Consider the following 17,052-nt stretch of genomic DNA (forward strand, 5'->3'; position numbering starts at 1 on the left):
TCTTGACTCTTTCTTTTGTCTCTCCCTGCCCTTCAATTATGGGGGCTGGTTTCAGATTATACCTGGGAAACTCCCAAGGACCTGTGAACCAACAGTCCCTGCTAAGACAAGTTATAGTCCCTGTGGGTAAAATTGTGATATTTCCAGAATCTCTCACCTGGCCTTAGTGCATCTCCATATCAATAGGTGTTTCCAAGGGTTGGAGAGAAGTAGTCCATCTCCATATCAATAGGTAATTAGAAGGGGGAGTGAGGGCATATCTGGACCACAGAGATTGGGTGAGGTCACTTTTTGTAGCTGGGTCATAAGAGACATGGGTGAGCATAAGTGGACAACTGCTTGTAAGCAGTAAATGGATTTCTCCCACCTCATTTCTCCCTTTGACTGATTTTGGTTTCAAAGGTTATTTGTTCTGGGCTGAGAAAATATTTTCTCCCCAGAGTTGCAGTCCCTTATACAATTTCCAGCCCTCATAATATGAAAACAAATCAGTGGTCAGGGAGAAACACAAGTATCTCTGGTGCTAAAAATAAAAAGTTTTCTGTGTGGATATGAGGAGACAATAATGTGTTCTGCTTACAGTTAGTGATGGTGTAACCAAAACCAAGCCCCTTTCAAGGCTGGAGGACACTTTCTAACCAAACATAGACAAGACTGTACTGCAACCATAAAATGACTCATGCCCCCTTTCATGAGGATCTCTGCTTCCTTATAATGACAACATGATCCCCATTTTAATTGTCCTGCTTCTGGAAAATTAAGTCATTGAGATACCCAATCACCAGATTGCTTCTGCTTCCTGATAGCATGCAACCCACATTCCTAATCTGTCCTCAGAATTGTCCAGTACTTGCCCAAAGTCTATAGGAAGACCTCTCAGCACCCTTTTACTAAAATGCTCCTATTGGTCTCCTGGGTGTCTTTTCCCTTTCTACAGCAAGCTAAATTAAACAACTTTGTACTTTGTACTTTTACAAATGTATTTGTACTTTTGTGTGATTATAGGTGTTTTCTTGATATCCTTTGATTGGTGACTTTTGGCAGATATCAAATGTAAGACTATTTAATGAAGCCAGAAATATCCTCAACAATATGTGCAGAGTATATAAAATAATTTTCATATGCCAGTTCCTTACAAAACTCCTTAATTTAGGCCATTATCATCATACCAAAGGGTGATAACATACAAGTAATAATGTAGTAGAGTACAGAGGTTTTTCAGATGATCTGACTTAATCCAGACAAGCATTTGAATCTATGCTTGAAAAGTTCCCTTAGAAAACTCAAAGAAATTTTATGGATCCCAGATTTATTTAAAATATTTTTAATAGAGTTTTTGTACTTCAAAACATATCATCCTTTAAAATATTCTTAGAACAAAATAACCAACTTTTTAGATTGTTGTAACCTGGTAATCATCATTTCACAATGAGCTTAAATCACAAATGTTCAATATCCACTGAGACTGGAAGATGTATTCCAAGGCCTTTGCTGAGATAAAAGTATTTTCAGAGTCAGAAAAACATTCCCAGTATCCATAGAGCACAAAAATGGATTTGAAATGGAAGCCATTTGTCTCATTCCATAGGGAAAAATACTTATAATGCATCATTCCTGGAAAAATTCATAGAGAATTAATTACTTCTTCAAGGTTGTGTATAAGCCTGGTTTTCAATTGAAACTTCTTTTTATTTGTAAATGGTAAGTCATAATATCTGCCTTATATAGGGAATGTAAATAACTGAAAAACAATGTAAGTTTTCTTAATGAGTTCCCAACATCCAGAAATATTTCACTTCTCTATTGGCTGAATTTCATTCTTTTTATGTAATTAATGAATTCTACCCCCCAATCAAAAGTTTTTCTTATCTGAGTTAGCCATCAATGACAAAGATTCTTATTTTCACAAATATACAACTCATATAATTGATTTAAATAATTCACCATTCTGTCTGGGATAGTAAACAGAGGGTGAAACATCACAGAGAAAGGAAACCTTGAACAATGTAAAGGCATGTTGATTACCCAGAGATTAAAGTTGAAACTAAAGTGATAGGCATTTGGTGTTTAGTTTAGTTGTTTTTCCTTTTTTTCTTTTTAATGATTCTCGTTTCTGAAATGTGCTCTCTGCTCTCTATAAAATACTTGGTAGGGTTTTCCATCTGCCTGTCCTTGTATCTATCCATAATGTACTAAATATGAATTTTCTGGCTTTAAAGAACAAGTTGCAATGTCAAAGCTATTTTCTACAAACACATTCAAGCCTTGTTCCTGTGTCAAGTTAGTGCTTTATATATGCAGAGAGTATAACATAAATATGATATTCTCTTTCCAAAACTGAATTCTTAAAAATATTTCTAACCTATTTGGGTGAGAAATCAATCCCTGGATAAGTGCCTTTTTAGTCAAGACTGTATATATTAGTATCCAAAAGTTGGAAGTCAGCCTTACCTACAGCTTTTAGAAAACAGGGTGAAACTTTTGTTTGGGTATTAAGATGATATTATAACAAGAGATCCAGAAATACCAAAATTGTGCATCTGAACAAGTCATACTTTCACACAAAGCTCTGAAGGGGAATGTATGCACAAGAAATAACGAGCAAAGAAAACAAAGGTCACACTTGGTTAATTTATAGACTGGAAACACAAATTCCTATGTGGTCAATCTTCGTAACCCAGGCCATATTACCCAGAACATCTCTTTTTCTAAGCTAGCAAGTACCTGACAGCACCTGTGAGCACTGGGAGGACGGTAAATTTGGTATTCATTCATTTCCAACAGAAAGAATACCGTTTGTTATAAATTTCAGTGTGGCGGGGTCTTTCCCCACAGGGAAATAGGAGTGGCTACCAGGAGATGGATAAATGGGTAATTGTGGGGAAAAGCAACAGTTGGAACCAGTTAGCCATTGTATGAACTACGGAAAGAATTCATGTCTCAGGACTTAATGTAGTGCTCACTATACTTTACTACCCTGTTACTTCAGAGAAAATTCAATAAACCCTGAAGAAATTAGAACGTCTTATGAAAACACATGAAACAGTTTAACATTTGATTTGTCCTTTTGTGGGATCTGGCATCATTTTGGACCTCCAGAAAATTCTTCAAGAATGTGGTAACTGAAAATAACACATACAAAAATAGCAGGATTCTATCTCTTCTGAGTTTCTACCATAGTTGGAATACTTAGTTAAGTACTTAGAATACATCATTAGGACTTGGAGTAATTATTCAGATAAAATTTACTATTGTTTTGTTTCCCTAAAAGGAGAGGGGATACTTAGGGTGTTTTTAAATCCCTAGAAGGATCTCTAGATCATTAATAATTTATGAGAGCTATTTTCCCCTTTATTAACATTGTAGAACACAGAAAATATTACCATAAAGTATACCAATAGGTTGTTCTTTATTGGAAAATAAAAGTCATTTGAAGACAATCTGTTCAGTGAAGTGTTTGGTGACATTAAATTTTTTTTTTCAAACCAATTTTACTACCTTGAGTTACTTGATAATTCAGTCTGTTGAAATAAATGGTCTTTCAAAAGTCACAATGTATGTGTACATAAACATAGCCATTATGAAAAGATGAGAGCAATGTGGTCATCTATTAATTTATGCTGCTATGCTTCATTACTATTTCATATTTAAGTGTGGATGTGTTCACTGCATATGTATTTACTATTTAGATGGGAAGAATTTCAGAACTCTGTAGGATTATGACTTAGATAAATAGTGCCTTAGACTTGTATGTGTAAAAGTGTTTTGCATTGGCTTTTCTAGAGCTTTATCAGTTGCTGATAGACTTACCCCTTTTAACTCTATTTTTAATATTCCTAACTGTCAATTCACACATAACCTCTATCCTGCCACCTACTGCAGTCTCTAATGTAGACTCATTTTGTATCAGTTTCATTTTCACAGTGGGATATGGCATTTATTGGCTTGAGAACACTGACAAAACTGGAATGCAATTCCAATATGCATAAAGGTATCTACAATAGCAGGATGACATAAATCTGAATAAGCAAGAAACCACAAAGGTCAGTCAGAATCAAAGGCAGAACTGGTAAATAAAAACACAAAAATTCCCAGAAATAAAAGAAACAAAAAATAAGAATATAATAATTTTCAACACAAATAAGAGAAGCAGGAAATGCATAGAATGTGGAAGCTGTTGAGGAGGAGTCAGAAACAAAATCTCAGTACAGGTCACACTATTTTCTCAGGAAAACTAAATGAACACACCACAAAGAATATAGTTATGTTGTCAAACTAACAGGAAAATGATTGAGGAGAAAGAGATTTTTGTTGTTAATAATAGCTATAATTCAGTGCCTATGATTCTCAATAAACATGAAACTTGAGTAATGCTGGATAATGTATAAAATATAGCAGCTGAAATAAAGCATGAATGTAAGGTAATCTGGAAGAGCAACTGAACGTGGGAAGGTAGTCTAAGTAATGAAAAATGCAATAAGCGAATTCAAACATAGCTCCATGTTATATTGTGAAAAGAAATCAAAGCTAAATAATTGTAGGAGTTAAAAAGCAGGAACAGAGAAAGCATATAAAACAAATATAAGGAACTGAAAGATTTAAGGGAAAGCCAGTATTTACCCACACACCCAAGAGAAGTTATACATTTTTTAAAAAAGAAAAATTGGGGGAAAGAAATTGTTGAGGTCAGAAACAGAAATCTTGGGTAAAGGGAACTTCCATATATAAAGTAAAATGGCAATGTTCAGTGAATAGGGCACATTGTCAGAATGAAAATTTTAATTTACAAATGAGCTCCATATCACTTAACTTAGTGGCCCAGTGGTCCATCCTCAGCTCACTTGACTTTCTGTAGGTCTTGACAAGGTCGGTCATCCTCTGACACACTTCTTGCGCTTGGATTCTAAGAACAGAACTCTGCTTGTCTGCAAGCTCTCTGGCAGCTCCTTCCCAGACATCTTTGTTGATCCTCCCCTGCATCCTAATCTCTTAAAATTAGAGTGCTGAAGGCAAGTCCCTGGTCTACACTAACTCTTGGTTTCATCCGGGCCGGTGGCTTTCAGCACCATCTATATGCTGATAAATCCCAAATGTAAGTCTCCAGCCTCGATCTTTCATCTGAACTCCAGACTCATGTGCTCAACTGACCCAACATTTCCACTTGAATTTCTCCTGGATAGACCTAATACCCAGAACTGAACTCCTGATCTTCCTCTAACCTTCTTCATGCAGTTTTCCTCACTCTAATTGTGGAAAATTCCATCCTTAGAAGTGCCCAGGCCAAACCCTCTGGAGTCATCCTGGACTTTTTCTTAAATCACATACCCTTATGGAGTCCATAGAGGTGTCCTTTGTTGTAACTTCAAATTATAGCCAGAATTTGACCACTTTTAAGCACCTCTCCATCATCACCCCAATTTGAGCCACTGTCAGCTGTCACTGTTACTGCAGTAATCTCCTGATAGGCCACCCTGCATTTATCCTTATCTCCCTACCGTCTGTATGCTATGCAGCAGCAGAGTCATCCATTTGGAACCTACTGAAGAGATTTTTTTCTCTGCTCAAAAGTCTGCAATGGCTCTTCACTATGCTCAGTAAAAGCAAACATTCCTACAATTATCTGCCAAGCTCTGTATGATCTAGCCTGCTCCCCATTACCTCTCCAACCTTATTTTCTATAACTTCCCTGCTGCCACGACCCCAGAGGGCTACATATATCTCTTTGCTTTTCCCTGAACACATCAGACATTTTTGCTTTGAGACCAGTTGCCTCTGCTTGGAATGCTCTTCCCTCAGCCACCTGCTTGGTTAACTCTCCCAATTTCTGTAATCTTTGCTCAGATCTCACCTTGATGAGGTTTACCTTGACCACCTCTTCTAAAACTGAAGCTTTACAACAGCATCCACCCCCGCCATGAAGATTTCAAATCCCCTTACTTTGCTCTGCTTTTCATTTTGTTACTTTCTAACATGCTACATAATCATTTATAATATCTATTATTCTCTCTGCCAGGATAGAAGATCCATGAGAGAGGATTTTATTTTACATTTTTTGTCTGTTTTGTTTTTGTTCTTTTTTAAGCCTACACAAAGGTAATTTATTAACAGAAAACACTAATTTGAGGAGCCCTGTTCACAGATGGTGGCCATGGTGACCTGCTTCCTGCAGGTGTTATCAGAGGGGGTGGGAGTTACATCAACAGTCTGCCCTGCCTTCCTTCCCAAGCAGGCAAGGGCTCTGAGGGCTGACGGGGCCCCAGGTCTAGAGTCTTGGTCCCATTTCTTCCTGCTGCCTGGCGTTCTGCATGAGGGCAGTGAGGCCCAGCTTCCTGAGCCTCTAGGTCACATTTCCAGTGGCCAATGCAGCAGATGGAGAGGACTCATCTGGGTCAGCCTAACCTTCATCCCGCCAGTCACATGGCAGATGGTTTCCTGACCAGAAAGATCAAGTGACATGAACAAAAGTACCATGGAAGGATGCAGATATGGCAGACACCAAAGGCACTTTCTTCAGCCACTTGTGGTCTAAGACTTCTTTCTTCTTTTCCTTCTCCTTGCTAAGGGTCATTTCTGCCACCTTCTCCATACTCTGCCACCAGAAAGAGTGAGAGCAGAGCTTTTTGATTGTTTTGTTCCTTAATGTACCCAAAACGTACCAGACTGAATTACTAGTTGAATCAAATGAGCTTATCCTCATACAATGAACTTTCAGGACTATAATCCATGTACATATTTTTTAGTGCTACTGGGGCTGCCTCAACACATCCCCCAAATAACATGCATATTCAATATGGGTTATGGGCTCATCACTGTCATTATTTAAAATTCACGTGGTGCTAGATTCTAATTAAAAGGTCAACAATTTATATATGCCATTAAATTTGCAATTATATATTAAGTATTCAGTAGATTTAAAACTTTGTGTTGTGAGAAATACAATAATATAAAAACACGGTCCCTAAAAAATGTGCTAGTCTAGTAAGGAAAAAAAACATAATTTTCATGTTTATCTGACTGGAGAATTTCTTCCTAGCTGTAATCCTCTACTTAAAACCAAATAAAGTAGTATCTCTTTTCAGGAGTTCAGACAAAAAATTTATTCTCCCTATCTTTTCTACAGCTTTTTAGAATTATAGTTAATGAAATGTCTGGTTACTTGGTTAACTCTTCTCTGGATGCTAGTAGAATAAATTTCATTTAAATTTGGCTCCTTACAGAGTTCCCTAAAGGTCAAGACAGCATGCTGAGTTCAACCAATAAGCCTTCAGAATCACAATCTAGGTACACCTTTTTAAAAAAAAGCTACAGGGACCTTAAAATAGCTTAAAGTAGATGTAATATTATCATTATGTTCATATGTGATGTTGTATAGTGCTGAATATTTTTAAACTGTTTGAATGATATTTTTAAACAAAGTAATAAAATACACAATCTGTCTCTGGATGGTTTAACTGAAACTATATCTATGGAAACGGAACTCAGTGACCATGAATGTTAATCCTTCCACATTTTCACAGAGGTGTAAATTGAAAATCTCAATTCCAACCACATGTATTGCAAATGCAATCTCCTTTCTAAGGCTAGTGAGCGACATGATATTTTAAAACATGCAAGAAAAATGTTTTCTCCCTAATGTATAGTTATCAATGTCCTGTTTTTTTCAGTCTTTTAGAATTTTGGGGGCTGGCCTTATAAAGAGTAGCTAAGAATGATAAAATTCTGGCACTTGGTTAAGCACTTATGTGATACTCCAGTGTTCATGCTTGCAGAATGAGATTTGATTTAAACAGACAAGATACCTGCCCCATTACCCAAATACTTGCTCACCACTGCCTGACAATCTAAATGATTGACTTTATTTTGTTTCAAATTCCTCTGGTCAAAATAACCATTTCTCCCTAAAGCTGATTTTAAAATGAACTCCTTTGACAGCATTTCTGATACTGCTAGTAAGGGCAGATACCTATGGAAAGGAGAATTTTGTTTTGGGAAAAGAGTAGAGAAAGAAGTTCTTATATAACATGGTGTAGGGAAATGGTGACTCGAGCTTAGGCCTAGGCCTAGGCCCATGCTTATCTGCTTCTGCATCTTCATCTTTATATTTGAATAAGAACCAAATTAAAATATAAAGATTTTTATGGGCCATGTTTTTTCCTATTCAAGATAAAATAGTTATACTGAGTACCAGAGGGAAAAATGGGTGTTTTACAAATTAGATATAATTCTGTAGACCATAATGTCTTTATTGAATAGAAAAATGCCAATGAGAAAATTGATATTGTTGTGTAGCCAACAATATGTTAGCATCTTTGGGCACATTTGAGAAATGGTAATCTGGAGTAGCTATCTTTTAAATTGAAATCATATATAAAACAGGCTAGGCATGTAGGATTACTCCACACTGATGCATAAGGTGGAACTAGGGAGCTGGAAAGCACTACGAACTCTCCCCAGAGTAGAGGGGAGAAGGCTCTAGAAGCCAGAAATGGACAGTAGCAGAGAGATGGAATTCTCAGCTATTTCATAATTTTTCTAATGTCCAAGTCTAGCACATCATCCATATTCCTTTTGTTTTAATATGTAATATCGACCTTAAAACTTCTCCCTTGTAAAATCACTTAATATGTGGTTCACAATGTATAGGCCTACCTCAGAGATATCGTGGGTTTGGTTCCAGATCACCACAACAGAGTATCTCAGTAAAGGAAGTGAGTTGAACATTTGGTTTTCCAGTGTATACAAAAGTTAGGTTTACACTGTACTCTAGTCTATTAAGTGTGCAAGAGCATTATGTCTAAAACAATATTAAGTCAAAAATACTTTATTGCTAAAAAATGTTAACCATCATCTGGGCTTTCATTGAATTGTAATCTTTTTGCTGGTGGAGGGTCTTGCCTTAATGTTGGTGGCTGCTAACTGATTCAGGGGGTGGTGGTTGAAGGTTGGGGCAGCTGTGGCGATTTCCTAAAATAAGACAACAGTGAAGTTTGCCGCATCAGTTGACCTCTCCTTTCACAAATGATTTATTTGTAGTGTGTGATGCTCTTCATAGTATTTTACCCACAGAACTTCTTTCTAAATTGGAATCAGCCCTCTCAAATCCCACCACTGCTTTCTCAGCTAAGTTTATGTCATAATCTAAAACGTTTGTTCTCATTTCAACAATCTTCACATCTTACTAGAAGTTTCCATCCCAAGAAACCCCTTTCTTTGTTCATCCATAAGAAGTAATTCCTCATTCGCTCATGTTTTAACATGAAATTGCCACAATTCAGTCACATCTGCAGGCTCTTCTTCTAGTTCTAGTTCTCCTGCTGTTTCTGCTACAGCTACAGTTGCTTTCCCCGCTGAAGTCTTGTGCCCCTCAATGTCATCCATGAGGGTTGGAATCAATTTCTTCCAAACTCCTGTTAACATTGATGTTTTGACTTCTTTTGGTGAATCAAAAATGTTCTTAATGACATCCAGAAAGTAAAGAAAATTTTCCTTTCCAGAAAATTTTCTATTTACTTGGGCCAGATCCATCAGAAAAATCACTATATATGGCAGCTATAGCTTTCTGAAACGTATTTCTTAAATAATAGGACTGGAAGTTTGGAATGACTTCCTGATCCATGGGCTGTGAAGCAGCTATTGTGTTAGCAGTCATGAAAACAACATCAATGTCCCCCTCCATCCCCATCAGAGCTCTTGGGTGACAAGGTACACTGTCAATGAGCTGTCATATTTTGAAAGGAATCTTTTTTTTCTGAACAGTAGGTCTCAACAGTGGGCTTACAATATTTGGTAAACCATGTTGTAAACAGATGTGCTGTCGTCCAGGCTTTGTTGTTCCATTTACAGAGCACAGGCAGACTAGATTTATCATATTTTTTAAGGGCTCTGGGATTTTCGGAATGGTAAATGAGCATTGGCTTCAACTTTATGTCATCACTGCATTAGCTCCCAGCAGGAGAGGTGGCCTGTCCTTTGAATCCAGGTATTGACTTTTCCTCTTCAGCTATGAAAGTCCTAGATGGCATTTTCTTCCATTAGAAGGCTGTTTCATTTACACCGAAAACCTGTTGTTTAGTGAAATCACATCCATTAACTTTCTTAGCTGGATCTTCTGGATAACTTGCAGCAGCTTCTACATCAGCACTTCCTGCTTCACTTTTCACTTTTATGTTCTAAAGACAGCTTCTTAACATAAACCTCATTAACCAACTTCTGTTACCTTTAAACTTTTTTTCTACAACTTCTTCACCTCTCTCAGCCTTCATAGAATTAAGGAGAGTTAGGGCCTTTCTCTGGATTAGGTTTTGGCTTAAGGGAATGTTGTGGCTGTTTTGATCTTCTATCCAGACCACTCACATTTTCTGTCAGCAATAAGGCTGCTTTGCTTTCTTGTCTTTCATGTGTAGATTGGAGTAGCACTTTTCATTTTCTTCAACAACTTCTTTCTCTGCATTCACAATTGGCTTATTGTTTGGTACAAAAAGCCTAGCTTTCAGCCTGTCTCAGCTTCTACATGCCTTCCGCACTAAGCTTAATCATCTCTAGCTTTTGATTTTAAAAGCTAGAGATGTGCAACTCTTCCTTTCACTTGAACACTTGGAGGCCCTTGTAGGGTTATTAATTGTCCTAATTCACTATTGTTGTGTCTCAGAGAATAGGGAGGCCTGAGAAGAGGGGGAGAGATGGAGGGACAGCCAGTTGGTAGAGCAGTCAGCACACATACAACATTTACTGATTATGTTTGCAGTCTTACATGGGAATTGGTTGTTGCATTCCAAAACAATTACAACAGTAACAGCAAAGATCACCGATCATGGAAGACCGTAACACATATAATTTTATATTGTAAAAGTTTGAAATATTATAATAATTACAAGAATGTGGCATAGAGACATGAAGTGAGGAAATGTTGTTGGAAAAATGATGCTGACAGACTCACTTGATGCAAGGTTGCCACAAACCTTCAGTTTGTAAGAAATGCAATATCTGCGAAGTACAGTAAAGCACAGTAAGATGAGGTGTACCTGTGTATACATGAAACGGAAAACTTTCTAAGAAGCAAAATGTATTTTACTCACCTTTAAAAATAGAGTTGCAAGATTTGCCACTCAACTTTCATCTCAATAAACATATTTAGAAATTAATGTTACTTGCTCTTCTTATTTTTTGCCCAAAGCAGCTAGAAAATGGAACATCTTACCTCATGAGAGTTCAGTGCTATACCCTGGGAAAAAGTCAGAAAGTAGGTCACAGAGATATTAGGGGGGCAGTTTGTTATTGCACATATGAATTACTGTTCTTAGATAAAGTTCTGTAATTTTGGATAATGTGTAACAACAGACAGGTGGTTTAAAACTGAACAATTGCTGTGGGGAAGTTGGGGTTCCTATGGCCAGGATCCTCACTGTACTTAAACCACCTGATGATGTAACTGGCCTGTTGCTAGGCTACCACTTCCATACCTTTAGGCAATAAGCTATTATTGTGCTATATGGAGAGCTCGGCCCAATGCTCTGGGTGAAGGCAGAGACGCTTGTGCTCAACCTACCACCTGGAGAACAAGCTTGATAGTAAACCCTTTTACCCCAAAGAACATTTTGCTGTCAATTTTTTTGGTCACATTGAATCCATAGCGAACTTGCCGGGGCTGAAAGGCATCGCCAAGACAATTGTCATCTTGTGAAAGAAGAAAAACTGTTGTGGTTTAATAAAATATTCCATAATCAAAATTCGAACAACCATGGCATTCTAGTTGCTAGTAAAAAATGTGTGATATGTGCTGTTACTGATTCTCAATCTGGTGTCAGAGAATTATGTATAATGCAAATGATTACAGACAAAAAATGTGCATAAAATGCTTATAATCTTAGTTGACCGTCATGCCAACCTATATCTATATTTATCTATATGCACACCTCTATATATTGATGTAGATATAGCTACAGGTGAAGATAGATGCAGATATAAATATTAGATAAATGTACAAGTATAGGTATAGATCACTGTGTAGTCTGTTTGGGCTGCTGTCATGAAGTAGCATAGACGAGGTGGGTATGAACACAGAAATTTATTTCTCACATTTCTGGAGGCTGGAAGTCTAGGATTAGGGTGCTACATGGTTGAATTCTGGCGAGAGACTTTTTCTAACTTGCCGACTGCCAACTTCTTTTGTATCCTCATATGGCAGAAAGAGGGTGAGAGTGGTTTCAATTCTCTTTAATCAGTGCACTGATTGCAATCATTAGGGCTCCACCCTTATGAAACAATTACCTACTAAAGGCCCCCTCCTAATACCATCACATTGGATGTTAAGATTTCAACATATGAATTTTTAGGAGACACAAACATTGAGTACATTGCAATCACCTAATTATTCTACACTATTCTATATGTAAATCAAAGTAAGACTGCCTTTCTCATGGTCTGGGTGTAGTGCGGTAATAACTGAAAATATTTATCAGTCACTTTTGCTGCCTCCATGCTGCACAACTGTAGTGGTGAGACCTTGTAATTCAAAGTTTGAATCTTCCAAATCTGCAGCTTGTTTTGGCAAAAGCTGGCACTGTTTGTTCATTCATTCACCAAACAGGTCCCTTTTCTTTACCAAACATTGTATCAGATGCTGAGAATACAGAAAGATGACTGAGTCCATATCTTTATTTATTTTCTGGTGGGGGAAATGCACTAGTGGACATAACATTTAAAACACAATATAATACAAGTGAAGTACTATAGTAGGAAAATAAGGGCTGTGAACTTAGACCTTGATTTTACAAAAAAGCTTATGTCTACCAAGTGGCAGGGGATGCAGTATCTCTTTGTGGCATCAGCTTGATATGCTAGGGGTACTCTCTATTACTTGGGATCCAAAATTTACCTTTCCTCTAGCCACAGGAGAGGGGGATGATACAGGTCAGGTCACAGAGATTATTCTCCTTTTTCTGAATTTGTTCATTGATTCATCTGCTGGGTCTAAATTTGGGGTCTAAAGTTTAGTCTTCCTACTCTGAATAGTCCCTTCTCCGAGGTGCTGGACTATGTTGCCCAAATCTGACCATGACCTGGGAATCTGCAGAACTGAAGGCTTCAATGGGGAAGGGTAGATCTTTTTGTTTTCCTTCTGAATTTGTAGAGTTAACATAGAAGCCACTCACATATCATAAACCAGAGAGCCCTCTATCACAATGTAATTTTCAGAACTGAATGGTACCACTTCCTGGAAGCCCTCTGTCACTTTCCCCTGCCGGGCTGAGTGAGTTATCTTGAGTTAGCTGTGCCTTTAGGCCATGGTAAGTCTATAAAACAGGGACTCTAATACTGACCTCCCAGGAATGTGAGGTGTGTGTCTGTCAGTTAATAGTCTTACGTTAACGGCTATTCCTTTCCCAGTACCCCTGCAGCCTCTCAACGATCTCTTTTCTTTGTTGGCATCAAGAGTAAAATGTAGGATAAGAAAAAAATATCTGGAACTTATATTAATTGATTTACTTATTATGGAGCTGCTTTGCTAAAATGTCAAGTAGGGGGAAATGTTCAAAATTACCATTAATAACTGTCTTTCTTATTTACTTACAAAAGGATTAATGCATTTTAACACTGATAGTTAAGTCTGCTCACATTGGCAGAAGTGAGTTACCATTATCCTGTAGCTCAAATTTCCACCATATTAAAATATTGCTTGGCTTTTAATATCTTATATTTCTGAGTTTTGCAGTAAAACTGTGTGGGGAAAGTTGGGGTTCTATGGCCAGGATCCTCACTGAACCTAAACCACTTGATGATGTAACTGGCCTGTTGCTAGACTACTGCTTCCACACCTTTAGGCAATAAGCTATTACTGACTGAGTCACTGTATGAAGAGCTCAGCCCAGTGCCTCTGGGTGGAGGCAGAGACGATGGAGGATTACAGACCTGTAGACTGTTGTTGGATGCAGACATAACTCTAGTGCTCGACCTACTGCTGGGACAACAAGTGGGTAATAAACCCTTTCACCCCAAGAACATTCTACTATAATTTCTGTGGTCACATTGAATCCATGTGCTGAAACCCATTGGCAAGACAAAAAGTTTTCCTTCCATAGCCCTGATCCATATTTCCAGGACAGTGTCAAGGCAATGAAACACTCTTAGCTAAGTTTTGGTAAAGGCATCAATTTCTTACCTGTTATGAGAAATTACCACAGTGTAAGCTATTTTTTAAAATAAGCATGGTTGGCACTTACTGAAGAGATACAGAATGCAGCTTTGCTCTATTTAGAATACGTGTGAATTATTATACTTTTACTTGGATTGCTTTATTTAGTGTCTCTGTATTAGCCAGTCCCTGGTGTAGGCTCCATCTTCACCCAAACCTCAAGAGATCTGTATTTTCAATCTATTTATTTTAGTTTCTTTCCCCAAACTACCTGAGAGGTATAACACCACTCTGCTTCTATTAAACTTTTTTCCTCCTGTCCTCTGCTTCCCGCTGAGATATCTTGGATTGTTCTTTATTTTTTTAATGGTGATTGCTGGGTCCCAGAGCCACCTGCTTAATCCCCATTAACAACAAACCTTGAACAGTGAAGCTCTGGTTATTCAAGAGTCAAAAGAGGAAATGGTTATGAGTACAGATTGTGCTGGTTCATACCCCCCAAATCTACCACTTACTGATTGTCTTGCCAATGGGTTTCAGCCCCGGGCAAGTTCACTATGGATTCAATGTGACTGAAGAAAATGACAGCAAAACGTTCTTGGGGTGAAAGGTTATACCCAACTTTATTTCCAGGTGGCAGGTCAGTCACTAAAATTCTGCTCACTCAGAGCGAGTCTACATGCAGCAAGCTGGTCTGTGCCTCTGGGCCCCTCTGTCGGCACAGTCGTCCTGCACAGCCGTCCTCTGGGCCTCTCTGCACAGTCATCCCACACAGCTGTCCTCTGGGCCTCTGTCCTTGGCTGCCACCACTCCAGCCTCTGCTCTGCTCTCCTGCAGCCTTGCAGCCCTGCCACTGTGTTGCACCCAGAGCACTGGGCAGAACTCTTTATATAGAGTCAACAGCCACGTATTGCCCACAGGTGTGCAGTGAGCTAGTCAACCAGGGCCAGGTGAGAATCCTGGCCACAGGAACTCTCATTTTATCCACACTGATTATGTAATCTTTGGAGATACTTCAACTTTCTGATCTTTAGTTTTCTAGGTTGTAAAGTGCCAATAATAACCACATCACATCTACCACATAAAGTTGTTCTGAAGATTAAGTTAGTTTATATTTACAGCAGCCATGGTACAGAGTAGTTACTATACATATGTTAACTATTATTCATTCTTAAACATCACTGCTGCCATTCTTCTAAAACAAGATCTTAACACTGTACATCTGTGAGAGCTGAGTCTCAAATTAAAATCTAGACTCACACCCTATGTCCATCATATCATCAACCACATCCTGCAGGGGTCAATCAACAATTCTGTTTGTCAGGTATTTTGAGAGGTATCATTCTAGTATGTCTTGCCAATGGGTTTCAGTCCCAGGCAAGTTCTCTGTGGATTCAATGTGACCAAAGAAATTGACAGCAAAATGTTCTTTGGGGTGAAAGGGTTTATTACCTGGCTTGTTCTCTGGGCAGTGGGTTGAGCACTAGCGTCTCTAACTCTGCCCAGAGCACTGGGCTGAGCTCTCTATATAGTGCAATGATAGCTTATTGCCTAAAGGTGTGGAAGTGGTAGCCTAGCAACAGGCCAGTTACAGCATCAGGTAGTTTAAGTTCAGTGAGGATCCTTGCCATAGGAACCCCAACTTCCCCACATAGTCTTTGCCAGAACTGCCCTTTCAGACATTTTGTTCTTTCCCCTCACAAGCACATTTATATGTAGCAGGCCCCTCATCACAACCCTTATTTAAAGGGATATGCCTACATTTAAATAGATGAACATAGGGTGAGATAAAAAACAGCAGAGGTGTCTTTTATGCCTCTTAATAGCTCATCACTACCCCCAGTGACTTGATCTTTAAAATTTCAGAATATCCAAAGCATTAGTGTCAGTCTTCCATGGATAATTAAAACTGGGAAAATTTGGCTATACAGCCCAACTTTACACAAGAAAAATGTATATGAAGAAATAATGCAATTCTTTTATTTTTTTCATGAAAGAATGTATCAAATAATTGATAATTCATATGATTTAATAGAGTATTACAAGACTTAAAATGAAAGATAACTGTTGCCTGCCATATTCTTTTCTATTGATGAAGTCCACTCCCCAAAGTCTTATATTTATTTCTTTGTATTTCTAAATAATAAATTTATACCAGTGTATCTAAATTTACCAATTTTAGAGCTTGTTGACTTCCTCCTCAGAAGATAAGGATTCATCATCCTATTTATTTCTTTGTTCATTTTCTCAAAGCAGTAACTAGATTGGAACTTGCACACACACACACACACACATATCTTAGTAAATATTGTTGCATGAATGAACTTCAATTATGCAGGGACAGATAAACTGGTTTAAAGATTAACTGGGTTAAGGAGCCATATTTGATGAACCTGCACAGTGAAATTACTTGGAGATCTTTAAAAAAATACCTGGCTAACTCCTATCTGCAAACATTCTGATTTAATCTATCTGGAGTGTGAATTGGTTATTCAAAGTTCTAAAAGCTTCCCAAGTGATTCTAATGAGCAGAAAATTGGGAACCACTGTTACAGGAAATTTCTAACTGACTCTGACCTGTGGTCTCCTTTTGGTTAGAGAAGAGGAGTTCAGCTACATGCTGATGAATGATGAATCTCTGCTAGAGAGATGGGTTTCTCCCATGTGGCTGCTATGCTTCATCTGGGGTGCATTCCCACTGTTTGACCTTTATAGGTAAGTGTTTGCTGCCAGTGTGTAGGGTTGTCTGTGGGGGTTTGGTCCTTTGTGACAGCACATGATTGCTCTGGCAGGGAGATGGCACAGAAGGAGGGCTGGTATGAGGATGGCGTGCATTGTGTTGGTTACTGGAATGACCTGATTGGAAACAGGTGTGTGGCCAATCTGAGGCGTTTTTGCAGAAGTGCCTTGGAAGTGGGCTA

The sequence above is a fragment of the Manis javanica genome, chromosome 5, assembly GCF_040802235.1.
Source record: "Manis javanica isolate MJ-LG chromosome 5, MJ_LKY, whole genome shotgun sequence".
NCBI classification, from domain to species: domain Eukaryota; kingdom Metazoa; phylum Chordata; class Mammalia; order Pholidota; family Manidae; genus Manis; species Manis javanica.